The sequence below is a fragment of the Schistocerca americana genome, chromosome 6, assembly GCF_021461395.2.
Source record: "Schistocerca americana isolate TAMUIC-IGC-003095 chromosome 6, iqSchAmer2.1, whole genome shotgun sequence".
Lineage (NCBI taxonomy): Eukaryota > Metazoa > Arthropoda > Insecta > Orthoptera > Acrididae > Schistocerca > Schistocerca americana.
In genome coordinates, this window is record NC_060124.1 from 363392927 (window position 1) to 363412489 (window position 19563).

The 19563-nt window shown below is 43.0% G+C and overlaps 1 protein-coding gene and 1 pseudogene across 2 annotated transcripts in view; both read left to right on the top strand.

Moving 5' to 3' along the window:
• LOC124619726 overlaps window positions 1-19563 on the top strand; it is an 885033-nt gene that overhangs the window by 489056 nt on the left and 376414 nt on the right. Inside the window, exon 4 of one of the 2 annotated variants that reach the window (XM_047146293.1) lies at window positions 2861-2934. The gene's annotated coding sequence lies outside the window, so the exon portion shown is untranslated. The remainder of the gene's footprint in view (window positions 1-2860; window positions 2935-19563) is intronic. The other variant, XM_047146294.1, reaches the window with a different exon arrangement.
• Window positions 4055-4172, top strand: LOC124620417 (annotated as a pseudogene).

Genomic DNA, 19563 nt, shown 5'->3' on the forward strand with positions numbered 1-19563 from the left:
CCGTCTAACTCCTACTCCACCTGTACAACACAATGCATGCACATTTGCATGCTTGCGGTCAACATTCTGGCAGGTACAACGGTTATAAATGTACCAGCATTTCACATTTGCAATGGCTTATCTCTCGCTTACATTAACTTGTGATCTTGCAATGTTAATCACTTAAATATATTACCTAGACAAACGTATTCCCGAAATTTCATTACTCTGCATTAATTATTTTTTGGTGCTGCGATTTTTTCCGTCAGTGTATATCTCCCTCAGTTTCTAGATGGTTCACCGCTTCCAGTTTCTGGTGACAGCTAGTAAGAAACTGATCCTATACGTAAACAAAGTGACTGCAATGAGGTAACGCCCAATACGTATGCAACACACCTAATATACAGGTAAAACACGTACTAACTATGCTGACGAAGTCTACTAGGAAAAATAACCATAGTCTACGCTGACTTACGATAGTCTACGGTAGCCTACGGTTGTTTTACAACTTTAATCGGTATTCATCAGCGTGTAGATGATAGTCGGCCACGGCGTGCGAAACCGTATGTGGGCCAAGGCTCGGCTTGTCTGGGCTTTGCTCAGTCCTTGCACGTTTCAATTAACATTGTCGTGGCGCATTTTTCTTTCGGCACGGCTTTTTTCATTTCGGCAGAATCAAAGTATCAGCACTTTTTGCCTTTGCTATTTGTTGGCTATATAAAGGAATTCACAGGTCAAGTCGATTTTTGCACAAAAAGATGCGGTATATAGATCTATAGTCACGAGCCTTTAAAATGAATGGGAATGAGAGAAGAGAAGGGTACGAATTTTCAATGTCGCACAATAGATATAGTCGCATAACTGACGGATACCGCAAATTTTCTATGGAATGACATCACAACATGTTGCAGAAAAAAATTTAAAGATGTTTGGCAATGAAAGAGCAAAAAATTTCAACCATCGACTGACGGAATTCATTGTTCAGTACATCACGAAGCACTTCGTGCTGAACTTGCAGACACGGAGAACGTGATGAAATTGGAGGTACGAATAGTAAATTTTCTGAAGTCGCTTGCATTATTCCACTATCATTCGCAACAGATTTCGATGAAATTGGAAGAAGAGTATGGATACGTTGTATACAGGGTGTATTGTGTGTAGCTGCAGATATTTCTATTGGTGACTGAGGACGGTGTACTGAACAACATTACATCAGTATTTACATCATTTTCAGACTAATAATTTAGCCATTACAATTTTTATGTTTTTAGGTTGGTTAGTATCTCCAAGTACATGCGGCTTGAGCAAGCCATTAATGGTTATTTTCCCCTGGGCAGAGGTCAGGTGGTGAAGTGTGGAAATATGGCTCCAAACGGTTAGTCTATACTAACAGGCGTAGTCCACTTAATAGTGCAATACGACTGTACTGAAAACATCAGTTCATAAAGTTTGTGATGTGTTTTTGGGAGCCGGCCAGAGTGGCCGAGCGGTTCTAGACGCTACAGTCTGGAACCACGCGACCGCTACGGTCGCAGATTCGAATGCTGCCTCGGGCATGGATGTGTGTGTCGTCCTTAGTTTAGTTAGGTTTAAGTAGTTCTAAGTTCTAGGGGACTTAGGACCTCAGCAGTTGAGACCCATAGTGCTCAGAGCCATTTGAATCATTTGTTTTTGGGAAGACTGTTCAATGCAGAGGAAAAACAAACAATACACTGATGTGTGTTCATATGAAGATGCCACGTATAAAAGTATCTACTCTTGTACCCGTTACACCCTGCTTTACTGCTAGGTACGTTGCTTAAATCAAGGGGCATGCCTGGGAAAGAGGGCAGCGGAAACACCAAAGAGGGGAGCGGGAACGAAAATTAGATCTTCCGGAATGGGTTTCAGACCTCGCCAACTGCACACTGCCCCCATTGCTAAGTGATAACTTATTTGTGATTCGATGGGTCTGCATTTAAAAAAAGCACGTTGTAGGAGGGACAATTTCTGACAAAAATCCCGGTGCGTTCCGCTAAGGTCACTGACGTTAAAGAAAATGGGTGGTTTGAATAATTCATTATAGCCCTGAAAAAATCACAAGCATAGTTTTCTAAACCTTTCAAGGACATTGCTGTTTTCGTGACCATTTTCCCTTCAGTCGAAAGAGCACCTGTGTGTATATGCAGTGGAACTGATTGATCTGCATGTAATTCCCGTTTATAAGACAAACCCTTTTGCGTTAAAATTGTCCTTGAGGCTTAGATGTTTCCTTTGGGAAGAGTTTCCATGTCTGTATAATGAAGTTGCAAGTGCAATAAAATATTTCGATGAACATTACTGTGTGAAAGGCTTTTTTCGATTACGAAACTAAATAAGTCACGTTTACTTGGCAACCTGAGTGTGAAAATCTTTGGACTTGTCTGCATCTGTCCCTGTGCCAACAGTTTGCACAAGATAAAAATTATACCTCCAGCACACCAAAAATAATTAAATGATACTGAAAAATTCTTTTGTTTGTGATCTGTGTTTTTGATAAATATGAAATAAATTTGTATGCGTTACAATTGCACTGCCTCCTAAACTCGACACTTTCGTAGTTTCCCCTTCATCCTCCACTTCACACTCAGGCAGCGTGGTGTGGTGCTGGGTGAAGTGTGCAGCCAGGAGAGACCAAGAACACTGCTCGTGTGCCAAATTCTTGGCCGTCCCTGGTGCAGATCATATATTTTCCCAGGGGATTCGTGCTCACGTTGGCGAAGCCAAGGCAATCATAAGAATTAAAACTAAGAACACTTCTTTGACATGCTTACAGACACTAGAGAGATCTATATTGCACGTTAATATCAGATTTTTTGCGGAGTTTGGTTGGTAAACACTTCAAAGAGATTTTCTGTTGCAGCAGAGAGCGGAGCATTGTGGTGGCTGCCTGCAGACGGTGCCAATCGCCACAACGCCGCGACTTTGGACCTTGACGTGAGTTGCCAAGTAATTTAAATCATACTATAGGCGCAGAAAAAGCAGAGGCCAAGCTGAAACTCTGAAAGTATTCTAAGAACATGTATTTGAGCTAAGAAGTGGTTTACAAAACATTCGTTCCACCGATTCTTGAGAACTTATCTGGCACCCTTATGAAATTGGATTAATAGCGAAGATTCAAAGAAGAGCGGCATGTTTCGTTACTGATTTGTTCACTACGCGTGAGACCATTGGATAGATGCACATCAGGCTCCAGTGGCAGGCGCTACATGAGAGGCGTTGTAAATCAAGGAGAGTTTTACTGTTACGCACATTCCAAGAAGAGTCAGTCGACGTATTACTCCTTCCTGTACACACGTCACTAAATGACCACGACGACAAAATGAGAGGAATTAAAGGTCACCGACAGTTGTACTTCACACACAACATGCGAGAATGGAAGAGGAAAGGGGTAGCGAAAAGTATTCTCCGCCACAGACAGTAAGATGACCTGAGGAGTGCAGATGTAGATCTTATAAGAAAGAAAAGCAATCCTCAGTTTGACAACCGGTTTATGCACCACGCTGCTCTGTTAGGTATTATCCTATAGGAGGTAGTTTTCTGTTGCCTTCCGTCGGACCTCTGGACAGACTCACCCGGTTAGAGGACTCTACAATGTAACACAGACTCCCAACAGGGTTCAACTTCCAGTTTTTCACGCATTCTTTCATTTCCAGAGCTGAACGAAGCTGTAAGTGACAGTTAAAAATCTCGGGAACTTGCATTTGTAGTGTGACATTTATTCACTTGGCTACCAAATCACAACCGTATCATTTTATAACTCATATAAATCTTTCGGCTGGTTTGCTGCTCTCCTCCCAGGTGCAGATAATTTCCTCTCTTCGCAGCTACAACACCCAGCATCCTGTATCAACTATTTTGCGTGTTCTAATCTTTGTCTGCCCTATGATTTTTCCACTGCGCGGCCCTTTCCAGCTGAAAGTGGACTATTCTTCGATACAGCAGCAGCCGTCGCACCAACCTTTCCCTTCTTTTGATCACGTTCTTACATAGACGTCTTTCCTCACCTCTTTTATTTAATTCTTCTCGATTTCATTCTTTATGTCAACTTAATTTAGGCAACGGCCTTGCCACAGTGGATACACCGGTTCCCGTGAGATCACCGCAGTTAAGCGCTGTCGGGCGTGGTCGGCACTTGGATGGGTGACCATCCGGGCCGCCATGCGCTGTTGCCATTTTTCGGGGTGCACTCAGCCTCGTGATGCCAACTGAGGAGCTACTCGACCGAATAGTAGCGGCTTCGGTCGCGAATACCATCATTACGACCGGGAGAGCGGTGTGCCGACCACACGCCCCTCCTATCCGCATCCTCCCCTGAGGATGACACGGCGGTCGGATGGTCCCGATGGGCCACTTGTGGCCTGTAGACGGAGTGGTTTTTTTTAATGTCAACTTAATTTAAATTAACTGTGACGTAGTCGGCATAAAAATGAGACCGGTAGAAGTCGGCCTCAGAAAATATCGGTTTGGGTTCCGGAGAAATGCAGAAAAGCAAAAAGCAATACTGTCCTTACGAGTTATCTTAGAAGGCCGGTTAAAGGAGGCAAAACCTACGTTTATAGCATATGAAGATTTAGAGTTAGCTATTGATAATGTTGACTGGAATTCACTCTTTAAAATCCTGAAGGTAGCAGGGATAAAGTACACGGAGTGAATCGTTTATTTACAGTTAATTTGTACCGATACTAGACTGCAGTTGTAACACTGGAAGGACATGAAAGGGACCACCGTTTGATAATGGAGTGAGACGGGATTGTAGCCTGTCCTCAATATTATTCAGTCTTTTCATTGAGCAAGCAGTGAAGGAAACAGAGGAGAAATCTGGAGAGGGAATTCAAGTTCATGGAGAAGGAATAAAAAGTTTTAGGCTTGCTGATGTCATTGCAATTCTGCCACACACAGCAAAGGACGTGGGAAAGTTGTTGAATGGAATGAATAGAGTCTTGAAAAGAAAACAAAAGTAAGACAAAGGTAATGGAATGTAGTAGAAATAAATCAAGCGACGCTGAGCGAATTTGAGGAAACGAGACACTAAAAGTAGTAGATGGGGTTTGCTATTTGAACAGCAAAGTAATTAGTGATAACCGAAGTAGAGAGGATATAAAATGCAGACTGGCAATAACAAGAAAAGTATTTCTCGTAGAGAGGAACTTGTTAACGTCTAATATGACTTTAACTGTAAGAAAGTCTTTTGTGAGGATTTTTGGCTGGACAGTGGCCTTGTACATAAGTGGAATGTGGATGCTAAGCAGTTCGGACAAGAAGAGATTAGAATATTTCTAATGTTACAGAAAATTGCTTTATTAGATGCATAGTACGATTAAATAATCAGGACGTTCTCAGTCGAAATGGAGAAAAGAGAATTTATTAATATCATAATAAAATAAAAGAAATCAGAGCTCGCACGGAAAGATACAGGTGTTCGTTTTTTTAGCGCGCTGTACGAAATTGGAATAATAGAGTATTATTGTGAAGGTGATTCGATGAATCCTCTGCCGGGCACTTAAATGTGATTTGCAGAGTTCCATATAGATGTAGAACTTGACTAAAAGAGGGGAGCGATTGATACTACACATCTTGAGGCATCAAGGACTCGCCAGTTTGGTAGTGGAAGGAAGTGTGGAGGGAAAATTTGGAGACGGAGACCACGGCCCGAATGCAGTAAGCAAATTCAAATGGCTATAGGCTGCGTTAGTTACCAGAGGTGAAGAGGGTTGCACGGGACGGAGTAGTGTGGAGAGCAGCATCAAAGCAGTCTTCGGGCAGAATGCCACAACAGCAACATTATTGATCGAGATCGATTACAAATATTTCTGATGAAAAGCTCAGAATGGGTCTTACACTCCTTACACACGGCTTGATCCAGATGTACAGTGACAGTAGTTTACTGCCAAATCTTCTTAGTAACTATCGCTAGAAGTAATTATTTTTCTGAGTATTTTGCGTACGAATTTGTTTGTGTGGCGTAGTGCGTTTGGACTGGTAAATGTGGCGGTACATGTAATTTTCACTAAAATGATTGTTTATGTGTATGTGACCTACCAGTTAATTTAGGAAAAAAGTACATAGTAGTCTACGTGAGGCATGTTTGACGTCGTCAGTAACAGGAGAGCGTCAGGGAAACGCAATAAGCAAACAGTGATCAAAATTCCTTGATGCTCCTTGGAGAACACAAATAACATAGGCTCTCAGATGATTAAATTGAAGCAAATTTTCTTCAGCTGATTGATGATTTTTTCCGATATGCTGGTATATTAGTTTACTCTAGATATTTTCATTAATTAAATTATCATATGAACAAAGACTGGATGAAAACCTAGTTACCTATATCGTGCCAATTCTTCACTGCAATAACCACGCGAAGGGCTACTTTTGACACAGTTCCACAACTATTTGCAAATAATTTTTGTTGTTCTACACCTCAGACGAAATAATGACTAGAGCCCAGATTTTCATGCACTATGAAATCCTTAAACACGCACGCATTCTTGCAGTATCATATCACAAAAAAGTCCAAAGTGTGTGAAATCTTATGGGACTTAATTGCTAAGGTCATCAGTCCCCAAGCTTACACACTACTTAACCTAAATTATCCTAAGAACAAACACACAGACCCATGCCCAAGGGAGGACTCGAACATCCGCGGGGACCAGCCGCACAGTCCATGACTGCAGCCCCTCAGACCGCTCGGATAATCCCACGCGGCTCATATCACCAACCGAGCGCTATGAGGCATTAAGACAATAGGAATATGCGGTAAAACAGTACACAACAACCAATATCTCCGAATTTTCTTAACTTAGGCTCGTGCGTATATCGGCCAAAACATTTCTATACAAAGGAAACGAACTTTCTGCATCACACTAAGTGACCGATGCATACTTAATTGAAGAAATTTCAGAAAAAGGCAGATAAAGTTGAAAGTCTTTTATATTTCCACCACGCAATATTTTTTGTCAACTCAAAATCAGAGTTTGATCTGATAACCGTGGCAAAGCTAAATCCACCTATGTATCTTTCAGTGCTGCGACACGTGCAGATGCTTTCAAGAATACCCTGAAAAGGGAAAAAAGTCAGCATATGACTTAATTAATGCTTTCACAATGATAAAACGTTTGGATGTTGTGCGTTTATTTACCTTGTTTCTGGAGGACATCAGTGTGTTCAGATTCTCGTATTTTAAATTCACTGTTTCTGCTACACGATGTAGCGAATGACCAAATGTAACTTGCTTTAGGCTAGGATAAAAAATTTTTAATTGCTTTCTTGGCCTGCATCATATACAAGATACCGTCGTTCAACGACAATAGAACCTTTTTTTATTTAAATTTGTTGGCACGAAGTATATTGATTTCTACCGACATCTACCGAGCAGAACTAGGGTGCTTGAAGGAACCATGACATTTACAGACTAACAAAATTCACGAAATTACTCATGTTGCACACTTGTGACGTTATTCATAAGAAAAACATCAATATAAGCAGCTATTATGTAAGTTATTGCAATAGATGCACTGAGGTCAAAAAATATCATTTGTACATCCAATTTGATGTAGTTAAATCGGTGAAACCTTAGAAATATGCATTTACTCCCCAAATGGCCAGAACATGCAAACGTGCATGCAACATGTATTTGCATTTAAACCCGGGTTCTAACAGTAACTTGCCGATTCTGTCAGTCATTGCCAATAAACAATAAAGTTAAGAGAGAAGGAAAATGGAACACGCTACCAATGCGGGGGCTATAACTTCGCAACAGCATGACCAAGAAATAACTGGACTCATCGCAAGCCAAATGGCGCCACCATCCCCAAATCACCCGACCAGTAGTTCAGTGGCGCTCAGTTGCTGTGGAATTCAAACCACGGAGCCGGGCGAACAAAGGCGCGTGTTCAGTGTGGCAACACAGTTTTATAGTCTTTCAACAGTCGCTACGCTACTGGTTCGCGCCCTGTCCCTTACGGTACTTACACTGAGCTGTCAGTTACGCGTTGCAGCGGGTAGTCCGTACGAGAAGCATTTCAAAAAGGAAGGCGGCGGTCGTAAAACAAAAGAATATCATTTTATACTGTGGAACTAGCTAACGGGGTAATCAGGTTGAGCAGTAAAGTTTTGAAACGTTTAGCTCCCACGAACTGTAGAGACACAGTTCTCGAAATAAAAATAAAAACATGCTATCAGTAAGCTCAACGTCAAAAGTGTAAAGTGAATGCCTGCAATCCATGTCGCTTTTTGGAATTTTCCGCGATAGACATGCTCGTCAACCGTTTGCCAGTAGTTATCTAAAGTGTAATGTTTATGAAAAGGAGTCGAATTTTGCAGACTTGATGCATCTTTCTGCTGCTTGTGAGTGAAAGAAGATAGAGAAGTGAAGCCGCACCAGACCGTGAGGTTTACTGTTTCATTTATGAAGATGAAAGAGGAGTGTGGCGTGAAATAAAAAGATAACAGGACTGAAGGCAGCAGAGGTGGTTGGAAACGTTTATTTCACTTGCGGGATTACGTCGGCTTACAATGTTCGACAACAAAATTAGGAAAATACTGAAGTGCTGATTTTTGAATCTTCAGAAAGATTTTCTGGGTTTTACGTAGTTCTTCTGAACCCTTTACTTCATGATCACTCAACAAACGTATGGCATTCGCTGTCTACTGTCAAGCCTAAAACATTCTCTGATAGGGTACTGCATTCTTTAGGTGCCTCTCCTTTTTCCTTACAAGTTGCCGAGTGATGTCACGAAATAGTTAAGAGACATACTTCAGATGCCCATATAGACAATCAGGTTTAACTTTTTCGCTCTTTCCCCATCTCAAAAGTACTTGCTAGTTTTCAAACAATGCTCAGCAGCGTTCTTCTTAATGCTTCGCCAATTGTTTATTACCGATGACAAGGTAACATGCAGTGTTTCATAGCAAGCGCCATGGTTTTAACGATTGTGCAGTACTAACGAAGAAGTAGGAAAGGACTAATTATTTGCCAGTTTTTGCGTGCATAATGTCGAGCTCTTTACCGCCCTACTAAAATATAGTGGTGTGCAAAAATTAAGGACGGAAGTGACATATACTGTTACAGTATAGAGAGAAGGTGACTGAAAGAAGTACGTAGTGAGATGGACAGAAATTCTTTTATTCAGAGACAATAATGACATTGAATTCACCACAGTTAAAGGGGAGGTTTACTATCTTTTTGTTCAAAAAATCGATATTTTTTTTAATTGCAGTTTTGGATCCATAAAAGTGTTTAGAATCCACCCCTGAAACGGTTTTTCCGAATACGGAACGGAAATGTTTGTTATTCGCGGTTGAACAAAAAAATGCACCTGCCTGAAATCGGTCTTTATCACGCACCAGTTTTATTCTTACGGAGGACGAGTTATTGTACCGGTGCTTGGGAGCAAAAATATAAAATTCAAATGAAAGTTTGAACGCGTGTGTTTGGAAGTTAGTTTGCATTCCGATGAGAAGACTGTGGAGACTGCGACTTTCCTGGCAGTGAGCACCTTCAACTAAGGGTATTCAGCAATTCTGAAGACCATGACAACGATGGACGTCACCCTGCGACTCTATTCGATGCAGTACCCCAAGCATTCGGACGACCACCACATTCAAGCGGCCGAGAACCGCTTGTCACCGGCCGTACGAGCGGCTCTGGAGCAGCGCAGGATGGCCCAGATCGAGCAGAACGCCCTCTATGAGGAAGGGGAAGGACTAGTTTAGGGACCTGGAATAGCAGATTGAACGTAAGTTGCATACTATTGCATTTATGTGTAGTCAAAACTTCAAACGGGTTTTCTCGAACTGACTTTAAAAAAAAAATACTCGCGGTATGGTAACTTCAAACCTACTGAACCGATTGGCATGATTCTTTGTTTCCGACGAAGGTAACTAAATTGTGTAGGAGTTGTACCACTTTTATTCCGATCCATTAACTATAAATATTTTTACTTGGCCGACGAAGTCGAAAAATCTATGAAAAACCCCTATTTTTTTCAAATGGCCGCCATTTTGTTTCCTGTGCTCCAAATATCTGAAGCGAGGTACAATTCCTAAAGAATCTTATATACTTCGCTAACGACAACTCAATTTTGATTTCAGACGAGCCGGCTGACCTGTGACATACCGCGCGTGGAGGTCTGCATCGAAATTTTGTTTCGTTCCGACGGCACTTCCGCCTTTGCTCCTCGACATTTCCGGTGGAAAAAATGCCAGTTTGTAGAGGAATATATCAATAAACATTTTGACCAAATTTGACATTGATATCTGTAAGACATCCCGAGATAAAAATTCTCAAAGAACATGGTTTTTTCGGGCGAAAGATAGTAAACCTCCCCTTAATGATTGTCCACTGGACATTACAAATGGCGGGACGTAGTTCTTAATAGGGTGCATGATCACCACAGTCGGGAATGCAAGCTGTGTAAGGTGTTCTCATATTGGCCACAAGGTTGGTAAGGACTTCTTGTGGTAAGGTGTTCCATTCCTCCATCATTACAGTTGCTAACCGCTAGATGGTCGTTGATGCATGTGGACGTGCTGAAATACGTATTCTTATCGCATCCCACACGTACTCGATACGAGTTAAGTCGAGGGAACAGGCAGGCCGATCCATTCGCCAAATATATTTTCGCTCTAACAGCTCCGCCACCGGCGCTGTTCGATGTGGTCGCGTATTGTTATCCACAAAAATGAAATCAGGGTCGATTACACACCTGTAAAGACGCACATGGGGAAGGAGTACAGTGTCATGATAACGCTGAGTTGTGAGTGTCCCGTGTTCATAGATTTGGAGGTCAGTGTGCTCATGCAACATTATGCCTCCCCACACCATAACACCTGAAGCAACAAAACAATTATATTCGACGACTTTGAAAGGTCTCTGTTGGATTCCATTCATGTTAATTTCTTAAAACTGTTGTCATTTACGGCATACATTCCACTTCTAAATTTACTGTGCTGTTTCTGACTATCTGGGAGGAGACTGAGCAGTGGAACGTGTTACTTTTACACATAATCGAGAAAGATCTGTCACACTACTACACTTTAAAACACAGTTTATATGTAATTCATGTCGCACAGTCTCATACGGAACCTACATCCACTTTCTTTTATATACTGTATACGATAAGATACTGTCACCCCCCTTCCCTTCTGTGTGAAAGGATGAATGAGCAGATGTATTTCTAGTTGCATGCTTGATGGTAGCAGACAAGCCTGTCTGCTAGAGAACAGTAGGACCAACGTCGGAACAGGTAGCTGCGCCTTATAAAAACAAAGAGGTTTCTATTCTTGGTATGGTCCTGTCCGCCCCTTGTCATGTTGGTGTAGAAAGCTGCCTCTCTGGTCACTTCCGTTTTGTATCTGTGAAGCACCCTTGGTAGGGCCACAGGCAGTCAGGTCCGCGGCGAGCATCTGAAGTGGTAAGATCTCCGGCTAAGTGCGTCTCTGCTAAGTCCGTAGGACAATGGATTTCTTAAGTTCAGCCTAACTGAAAATTTAATCACCTTTATTTCAGGTTTAGATCTAAAATATCTAATGTTATCTTAAATTGCAACGCAGTGTAATTCGAGTGTGAAGTTCAGAATATCTTCAGTAAGTTGCTTTGTCACGACTTTGTGAGTAAAGTGGAACCACGTGTGGATGATCCGTAACTCTAACTAAGATCATCAATCTTAAATGCGAATGTGCGTGAGATTATGACGTCTCGTCTTGACAATATTTTTCAATATAGCAACTTTTCTTTATGTTCAACCCACGTGGGGTGCACTTTGCGAGACCAGTACCACGTGCTTATACAATTGTTTGACCCATCAGGTTAATAGTAAGACGATAGTAACCAGTTCGAGGTTTTTCTTTTGTAATTTGTGTTTCGATGTAATTTATTTTAATTTTCAAAGTTATTGTGGAGTTACACTCTTTGTGTAAACCAAGTTGACCACGTGAAGCAGGTAGTGTAACCATCAAAGTAGCCCTCAGCTATTCTTTTTGGGAAGATTTCACAGAGAGTATGAATTTAATTGGTTGGGTTGTTTGGGGGAAGAGACCAAACAGCGAGGTCATCGGTCTCATCGGATTAGGGAAAGAAGTCGGCCGTGCCCTTTCAAAAGAACCATCCTGGCATTTGCCTGGAGCGATTTAGGGAAATCACAGAAAACCTAAATCAGGATAAACCGTCGTCCTCCCGAATGCGAGTCCAGTGTGCTAACCACTGCGCCACCTCGCTCGGGATGAATTTAGTATACCAGTGTGTGGTAATTTCATGATGGACAGGACTGGGCTACGAACGTAACTTCTTTGGGTGAAAACTGAACCGGTTGGTTGTGGTTAATTTCCTCCTGCATATGTTTCAACGTGCTTCGTGTGTTATTTTATGAATGCAGTGTTGTATGCAGTCTCCCAATCTTGGTTCCATATTTGACGTGTTCCGTAAGATTACAAACTCACATTTTCACAATCCTAAATAAGGCACCAGTTTAGTTATGAATCAAGTTTAATATGCTGATTAGCACACTGGACTCGCATTCGGGAGGACGACGGTTCAATCCCGTCTCCGGCCATCCTGATTTAGGCTTTCCGTGATTTCCCTAAATCGTTTCAGGCAAATGCCGGGATGGTTCCTTTGAAAGGGCACGGCCGCTTTCCTTCCCCATCCTTCCCTAACCCGAGCTTGCGCTCCGTCTCTAATGACCTCGTTGTCGACGGGACGTTAAACACCACTAACCTAACCTAACCTTTAATATGCTGAAATTTTAACGAAACAGTGATCAATGTTAAAATAAATGTTAAAATATAAACTGGCTTATTTATTTTTATTTAAATTCTCTTTATATATATATATATATATATATATATATATATATATATATTGAAACACGTATGTAACATAGCAGCGATGGCGAGGTATTGTAGCATCTGTGACCAGAGAGTATGCGCTTGACCGCGCGAGTGTTGCGAGCGGTTCTCAGTCTGTCAGTCAGTCGTTGCGAGTCTGTAGCTCTGTCTAGTTGAGGGCAGTACTCTGTCAGTAGTCGTCGCGAGCAGTAGCTCTGTTCAGTGGCGTGCAGTACGCCAGTAGTCGTCATGCAGAGCGGTCGGTCAGTGGTAGCAGCCCAGTGGGATTGCGTGATGTGCTCTGGCGACAACACTGGTCAAGATGCTGAATGAGGTATACGGTTAATTAAGATAATCATCGGATAATGTAAAGTTTAACTGTTGTAACTAATTTTCAACAAGTGCCCCCAATAATAACTTTGATTTCAAAAGCAATTTTACATAAAATTTTCATTTTATTGAAGTAACTATTTGGTTCCACTTCCCTTAAACAAAAGTTTCAGTTTTCAGTTAGATTACAAAAAAAAAAGGAATATTATTATTTGCAATGCAGTTCCTCCAAGCGGTGCGTAAGAACAAGAGCAGAAATTTGACTAGGTGTTGTAATGAGGTAAGAATTTTAATTTTGATTTTTTGCACAGGGCCAAAGACCGATATTTCGGTTTAATTGAATCATTATTATCACTGAATGGACTTTAGTTTTTATGAAGAACTTATATTTGAGTCAGATTGCGATTCTCACTTTTATTGTCATTAAATTTAATTGCAGGGAGGTTACGTTTGGCTCCCATTTCTATTAAGTATTGTCATTACATTCTTATAAATTTTTGTGGGGAGGTTACAATATATATATATATATATATATAAAATGACCGGTTATCGTAAGATGACTACTAAAATATTATAATTAATGTTAGTCTGGTTGGGAATTTGGTAAGCTAGACTGGATACCTGGTGAAACAGTTGCTCAGTAATGCAAGGTTAACTTCCTCAGATAGCTCACAGCTTTTAACCCGCTTTTATGGTCTTGAATATCAGCACCGCTTTCAGAACAAATTAATGCAACAACATTACAACTTTCCTGGGTGCATTACGTGCTCCAACCGCTCTCCATAGGAGGATATGTCCAGAAACACTAGAGAGACTGGATCTGCTCCATGGATACAGTCGTCTCGCTACGCCCTTCTTCCAGTGTCCTGATTATATTCTTCTTCGTATGAACTGTCCAAATGTCTCCGGACCATGTTGAAATGAATAACTGCACCACAGTGAACCTTACTGTTCACTGGTTGACACTGTGTCGTTTCCCGTTCCTTCAACTATCTCGTGTTGGTTACGAGAAGGGTTTGGGGGAGGGGGAGGGGTAGGCATTTAGCATACAGTCATTCTGAGCTCAGGCCATATAACGTCCAGCGCTCTGTGCACGACTGAAAGACCTCTGGCAACGTACTCCCGCACTTTCATACATTTGCACCTAGTTAATATTTTGCGTTACTTTATCTGCCTCGTTCTTAAATTTTGCAGCGCAATGTATAGTGAGACGTTTCGTTAAATTGGCTCACAGTAAAAGAATACTGTACAGGAATAAAAAATAAAATAATGTCTCTAAAGTACTTTGGTGTGGATGACATACACACACACACACACACACACACACACACACACAGGCGCGCGCGCGTGCATTTTTAAAGTTATGTAATGGCTCAAAAGAGAGTTAGATCCAACAAAGAAGTGATTAAAGCGTTATCATATAATTATGACAGGCTGGTCACTTGTCAGTAATGGATGAACCAGCCATTCTGAAATCCACACAAAGCATAGAATTTTCAAAGTTTTGTTATATTCGTCTCATTATCTGCTAAAACTAAGTGCAAATCACCACTAACAATAGCCGCTGCCCTCTGATCCGATTGTAAAATGCACTCTAATGAAACATGGCTTATAGTGAGTGGTATGCCACAGACATCACAGACTGGGTCATCTTCTTCGCAGAATAGGAAGTCATCTGCTAATGGACAGTGTCATATTCAGAAACAGGGTAGGGTGACTTCAAAAAAAAAAAAAAAAAAAATGGTTCAAATCGCTCTGAGCACTATGCGACCTAACTTCTGAGGTCATCAGTCGCCTAGAACTTAGAACTAATTAAACGTAACTAACCTAAGGACATCACACACATCCATGCCCGAGGCAGGATTCGAACCTGCGACCGTAGCGGTCTCTCGGTTCCAGACTATAGCGCCTAGAACCGCACGGCCACTTCGGCCGGCCAGGGTGACTTCATCGTGTCAGAGAGACGGGTATAAGATATGCCACAGTCGTCTAGTTGGTTTCACCAGCGCCCTGTGACTTATGACCAGATGAGAGGAAACAGATTTTGGACAGTCAAACCAACAGCTGTATGTAATATTTAATACGTGTTCAAACTCTGATGTGAACTTTTTCGAATCTCTAAGTATACCAGAAATGTATTTTACAGAACAAATGCACTGGAGATACCATTAAAATAATAGTCGAAATTCGTCTGGAATGTAAATAAACGTTATACTGCATAATGAAAAGCGCGTTTTGCGGTTACAAAACAAATATGTATATTCTTAGTGAACAACGCAGGCAGCCACAAATACTTTTGAAATGCTTTGTTTCAGTGCCGTAACCAGTTTCAGGCATTGATGCCCGTTTTCGGATGGCTAACGTCTGCAATTACATTAATGTTTTCATCAACAGCACTAACGTACTTGGAAACATTGGCCATCTGAAGATGTGCATGGATACCTGAACCAGTTATGGGACTGAAATAAAGCATTTTAGAAGTATTTGGGGTTAGTTGCGTAATTCACCAACAATCATTTACGGCCGCAAAGTTCTCGAGATCCAGCGTAACACTGAATATGTACGTATATTTGTGGAATAATTTCTACTGCTAACAGTCGCTTTTTAACCAATATTTCATTAAGACGACATGTTTCGGCAGCATTCTGCCATTATCAGGTGCATCCTAGCTACATGTACAATACATTAATCTGAACTCTGATTAAGTCCATTTGCTGTACGTGCCGGTGAAATTGTATGTCGAAGCAGAATCCTGTACAGAAAAATACATACACTCCTGGAAATGGAAAAAAGAACACATTGACACCGGTGTGTCAGACCTACCATACTTGCTCCCGACACTGCGAGAGGGCTGTACAAGCAATGATCACACGCACGGCACAGCGGACACACCAGGAACCGCGGTGTTGGCCGTCGAATGGCGCTAGCTGCGCAGCATTTGTGCACCGCCGCCGTCAGTGTCAGCCAGTTTGCCGTGGCATACGGAGCTCCATCGCAGTCTTTAACACTGGTAGCATGCCGCGACAGCGTGGACGTGAACCGTATGTGCAGTTGACGGACTTTGAGCGAGGGCGTATAGTGGGCATGCGGGAGGCCGGGTGGACGTACCGCCGAATTGCTCAACACGTGGGGCGTGAGGTCTCCACAGTACATCGATGTTGTCGCCAGTGGTCGGCGGAAGGTGCACGTGCCCGTCGACCTGGGACCGGACCGCAGCGACGCACGGATGCACGCCAAGACCGTAGGATCCTACGCAGTGCCGTAGGGGACCGCACCGCCACTTCCCAGCAAATTAGGGACACTGTTGCTCCTGGGGTATCGGCGAGGACCATTCGCAACCGTCTCCATGAAGCTGGGCTACGGTCCCGCACACCGTTAGGCCGTCTTCCGCTCACGCCCCAACATCGTGCAGCCCGCCTCCAGTGGTGTCGCGACAGGCGTGAATGGAGGGACGAATGGAGACGTGTCGTCTTCAGCGATGAGAGTCGCTTCTGCCTTGGTGCCAATGATGGTCGTATGCGTGTTTGGCGCCGTGCAGGTGAGCGCCACAATCAGGACTGCATACGACCGAGGCACACAGGGCCAACACCCGGCATCATGGTGTGGGGAGCGATCTCCTACACTGGCCGTACACCACTGGTGATCGTCGAGGGGACACTGAATAGTGCACGGTACATCCAAACCGTCATCGAACCCATCGTTCTACCATTCCTAGACCGGCAAGGGAACTTGCTGTTCCAACAGGACAATGCACGTCCGCATGTATCCCGTGCCACCCAACGTGCTCTAGAAGGTGTAAGCCAACTACCCTGGCCAGCAAGATCTCCGGATCTGTCCTCCATTGAGCATGTTTGGGACTGGATGAAGCGTCGTCTCACGCGGTCTACACGTCCAGCACGAACGCTGGTCCAACTGAGGCGCCAGGTGGAAATGGCATGGCAAGCCGTTCCACAGGACTACATCCAGCATCTCTACGATCGTCTCCATGGGAGAATAGCAGCCTGCATTGCTGCGAAAGGTGGATATACACTGTACTAGTGCCGACATTGTGCATGCTCTGTTGCCTGTGTCTATGTGCCTGTGGTTCTGTCAGTGTGATCATGTGATGTATCTGACCCCAGGAATGTGTCAATAAAGTTTCCCCTTCCTGGGACAATGATTTAACGGTGTTCTTATTTCAATTTCCAGGAGTGTATATTGTGGTATGTACATTAAGTGACTTGCATGCTTAGATCATTTCCTTAGTGCGTTTACTTACATCTTTGTCGGAAATATAGTTGTCTGGCACACAGAGAACAGTGACAAACACATCACAGCTTAACACTTTCACATATAATTGTTTCATCATTCCAAAGAGTTTTAACTGTTATGGTAAACTAGTTTCGATTGCTAATACAGTAATATACAGTGAAGATGAAACCTTTTTTCTTTAATTGTATACAGGGTGAACATTAATAAATCCGACAAACTTCAGGAATGTATTCCTGACTGGGCCGGCCGCTGTAGCCGAGTGGTTCTAGGTGCTTCAGTCTGGAACCGCGCGACCGCTACGGTCGCAGGTTCGAATCCTGCCTCGGGCATGGATGTGTGTGATGTCCTTAGGTTAGTTAGGTTTAAGTAGTTCTAAGTCTAGGGGACTGATGACCTTAGATGTTAAGTCCCATAGTGCTCAGAGCCGTTTTTTTATTCCTGACTGGACATATATGAAGAATTAGAAATTTTCATTCGTAGCACAGTACATGGTAACATGTTACTAAATGATAAGAGAGAAAGTAACAATATTAATATTGAATGCTTATCTCATTGAAAATATTGTCTTTAACAACAAAACATTTTCTTTACCGTATTATCGTATTACCTAACGTATGTCTTGACATATACCGGCAAGTCAGAAACAGTCTGAAAAGCTTGTATACAGGGTGTTACAAACTTTCAGGAACCTTTCCTCACACACAAAGAAAGAAAATATGTTATGTGGACATGTGTCCGGAAACGCTTACTTCTCTTCAAATCACATTAATCATGGAATGGAAACACACAGCAACAGAACGTACCAGCGTGACTTAAAACACTTTGTTACGGGAAATGTTCGAAGTGTCCTCCGTTAGCGACGATACATGCATCCACCCTCAGTCGCATGGAATCCCTGATGCACTGATGCAGCCCTGGAGAATGGCGTATTGTATCACAGCCGTCCACAATACGAGCACGAAGAGTCTCTACATTTGGTACCGGGGTTGCGTAGACAAGAGCTTTCAAATGCCCCCATAAATGAAAGTCAAGAGGGTTGAGGTCAGGAGAGCGTGGAGGCTATGGAATTGGTCCGCCTCTACCAATCCATCCGTCATCGAATCTGTTGTTGAGACGCGTACCAACACTTCGACTGAAATGTGCAGGAGCTCCATCGTGCATGAACCACATGTTGTGTCGTACTTGTAAAGGTACATGTTCTAGCAAAAAAATGGTTCAAATGGCTCTGAGCACTATGGGACTTAACATCTGGGGTCATAAGTCCCCTAGAACTTAGAACTACTTAAACCTAACTAACCTAAGGACATCACACACATCCATGCCCGAGGCAGGATTCGAACCTGCGACCGTAACCGTCGCGCGGTTCCCGACTGAAGCGCCTAGAACCGCTCGCCCACCACGGCCGGCCATGTTCTAGCAGCACAGGTAGAGTATCCCGTATGAAATCATGATAACGTGCTCCACTGAGCGCAGGTGGAAGAACATGGGGCCCAATCAGGACATCACCGACAATGCCTGCACAAACGTTCACAGAAAATCTGTGTTGATGACGTGATTGCACAATCGCGTGCGGATTCTCGTCAGCCCACACATGTTGATTGTGCAAATTTACAATTTGATCACGTTGGAATGAAGCCTCATCCGTAAAGAGAACATTTGCACTGAAATGAGGATTGACAGATTGTTGGATGAACCATTCGCAGAAGTGTACCCGTGGAGGGCAATCTGCTGCTGATAGTGCCTGCACACGCTGTACATGGTACGGAAACAACTGGTTCTCCCGTAGCACTCTCCATACAGTGACGTGGTCAACGTTACCTTGTACAGCAGCAACTTCTCTGACGCTGACATTAGGGTTATCGTCAACTGCACGAAGAATTGCCTCGTTCATTGCAGGTGTCCTCGTCGTTCTACGTCTTCCCCAGTCGCGAGTCATAGGCTGGAATGTTCCGTGCTCCCTAAGACGCCGATCAATTGCTTCGAAAGTCTTCCTGGCGGGACACCTTCGTTCTGGAAATCTGTCTCGATACAAACGTACCGCGCCACGGCTATTGCCCCGTGCTAATCCATACATCAAATGGACATCTGCCAACTCCGCATTTGTAAACATTGCACTGACTGCAAAACCACGTTCGTGATGAACACTAACCTGTTGATGCT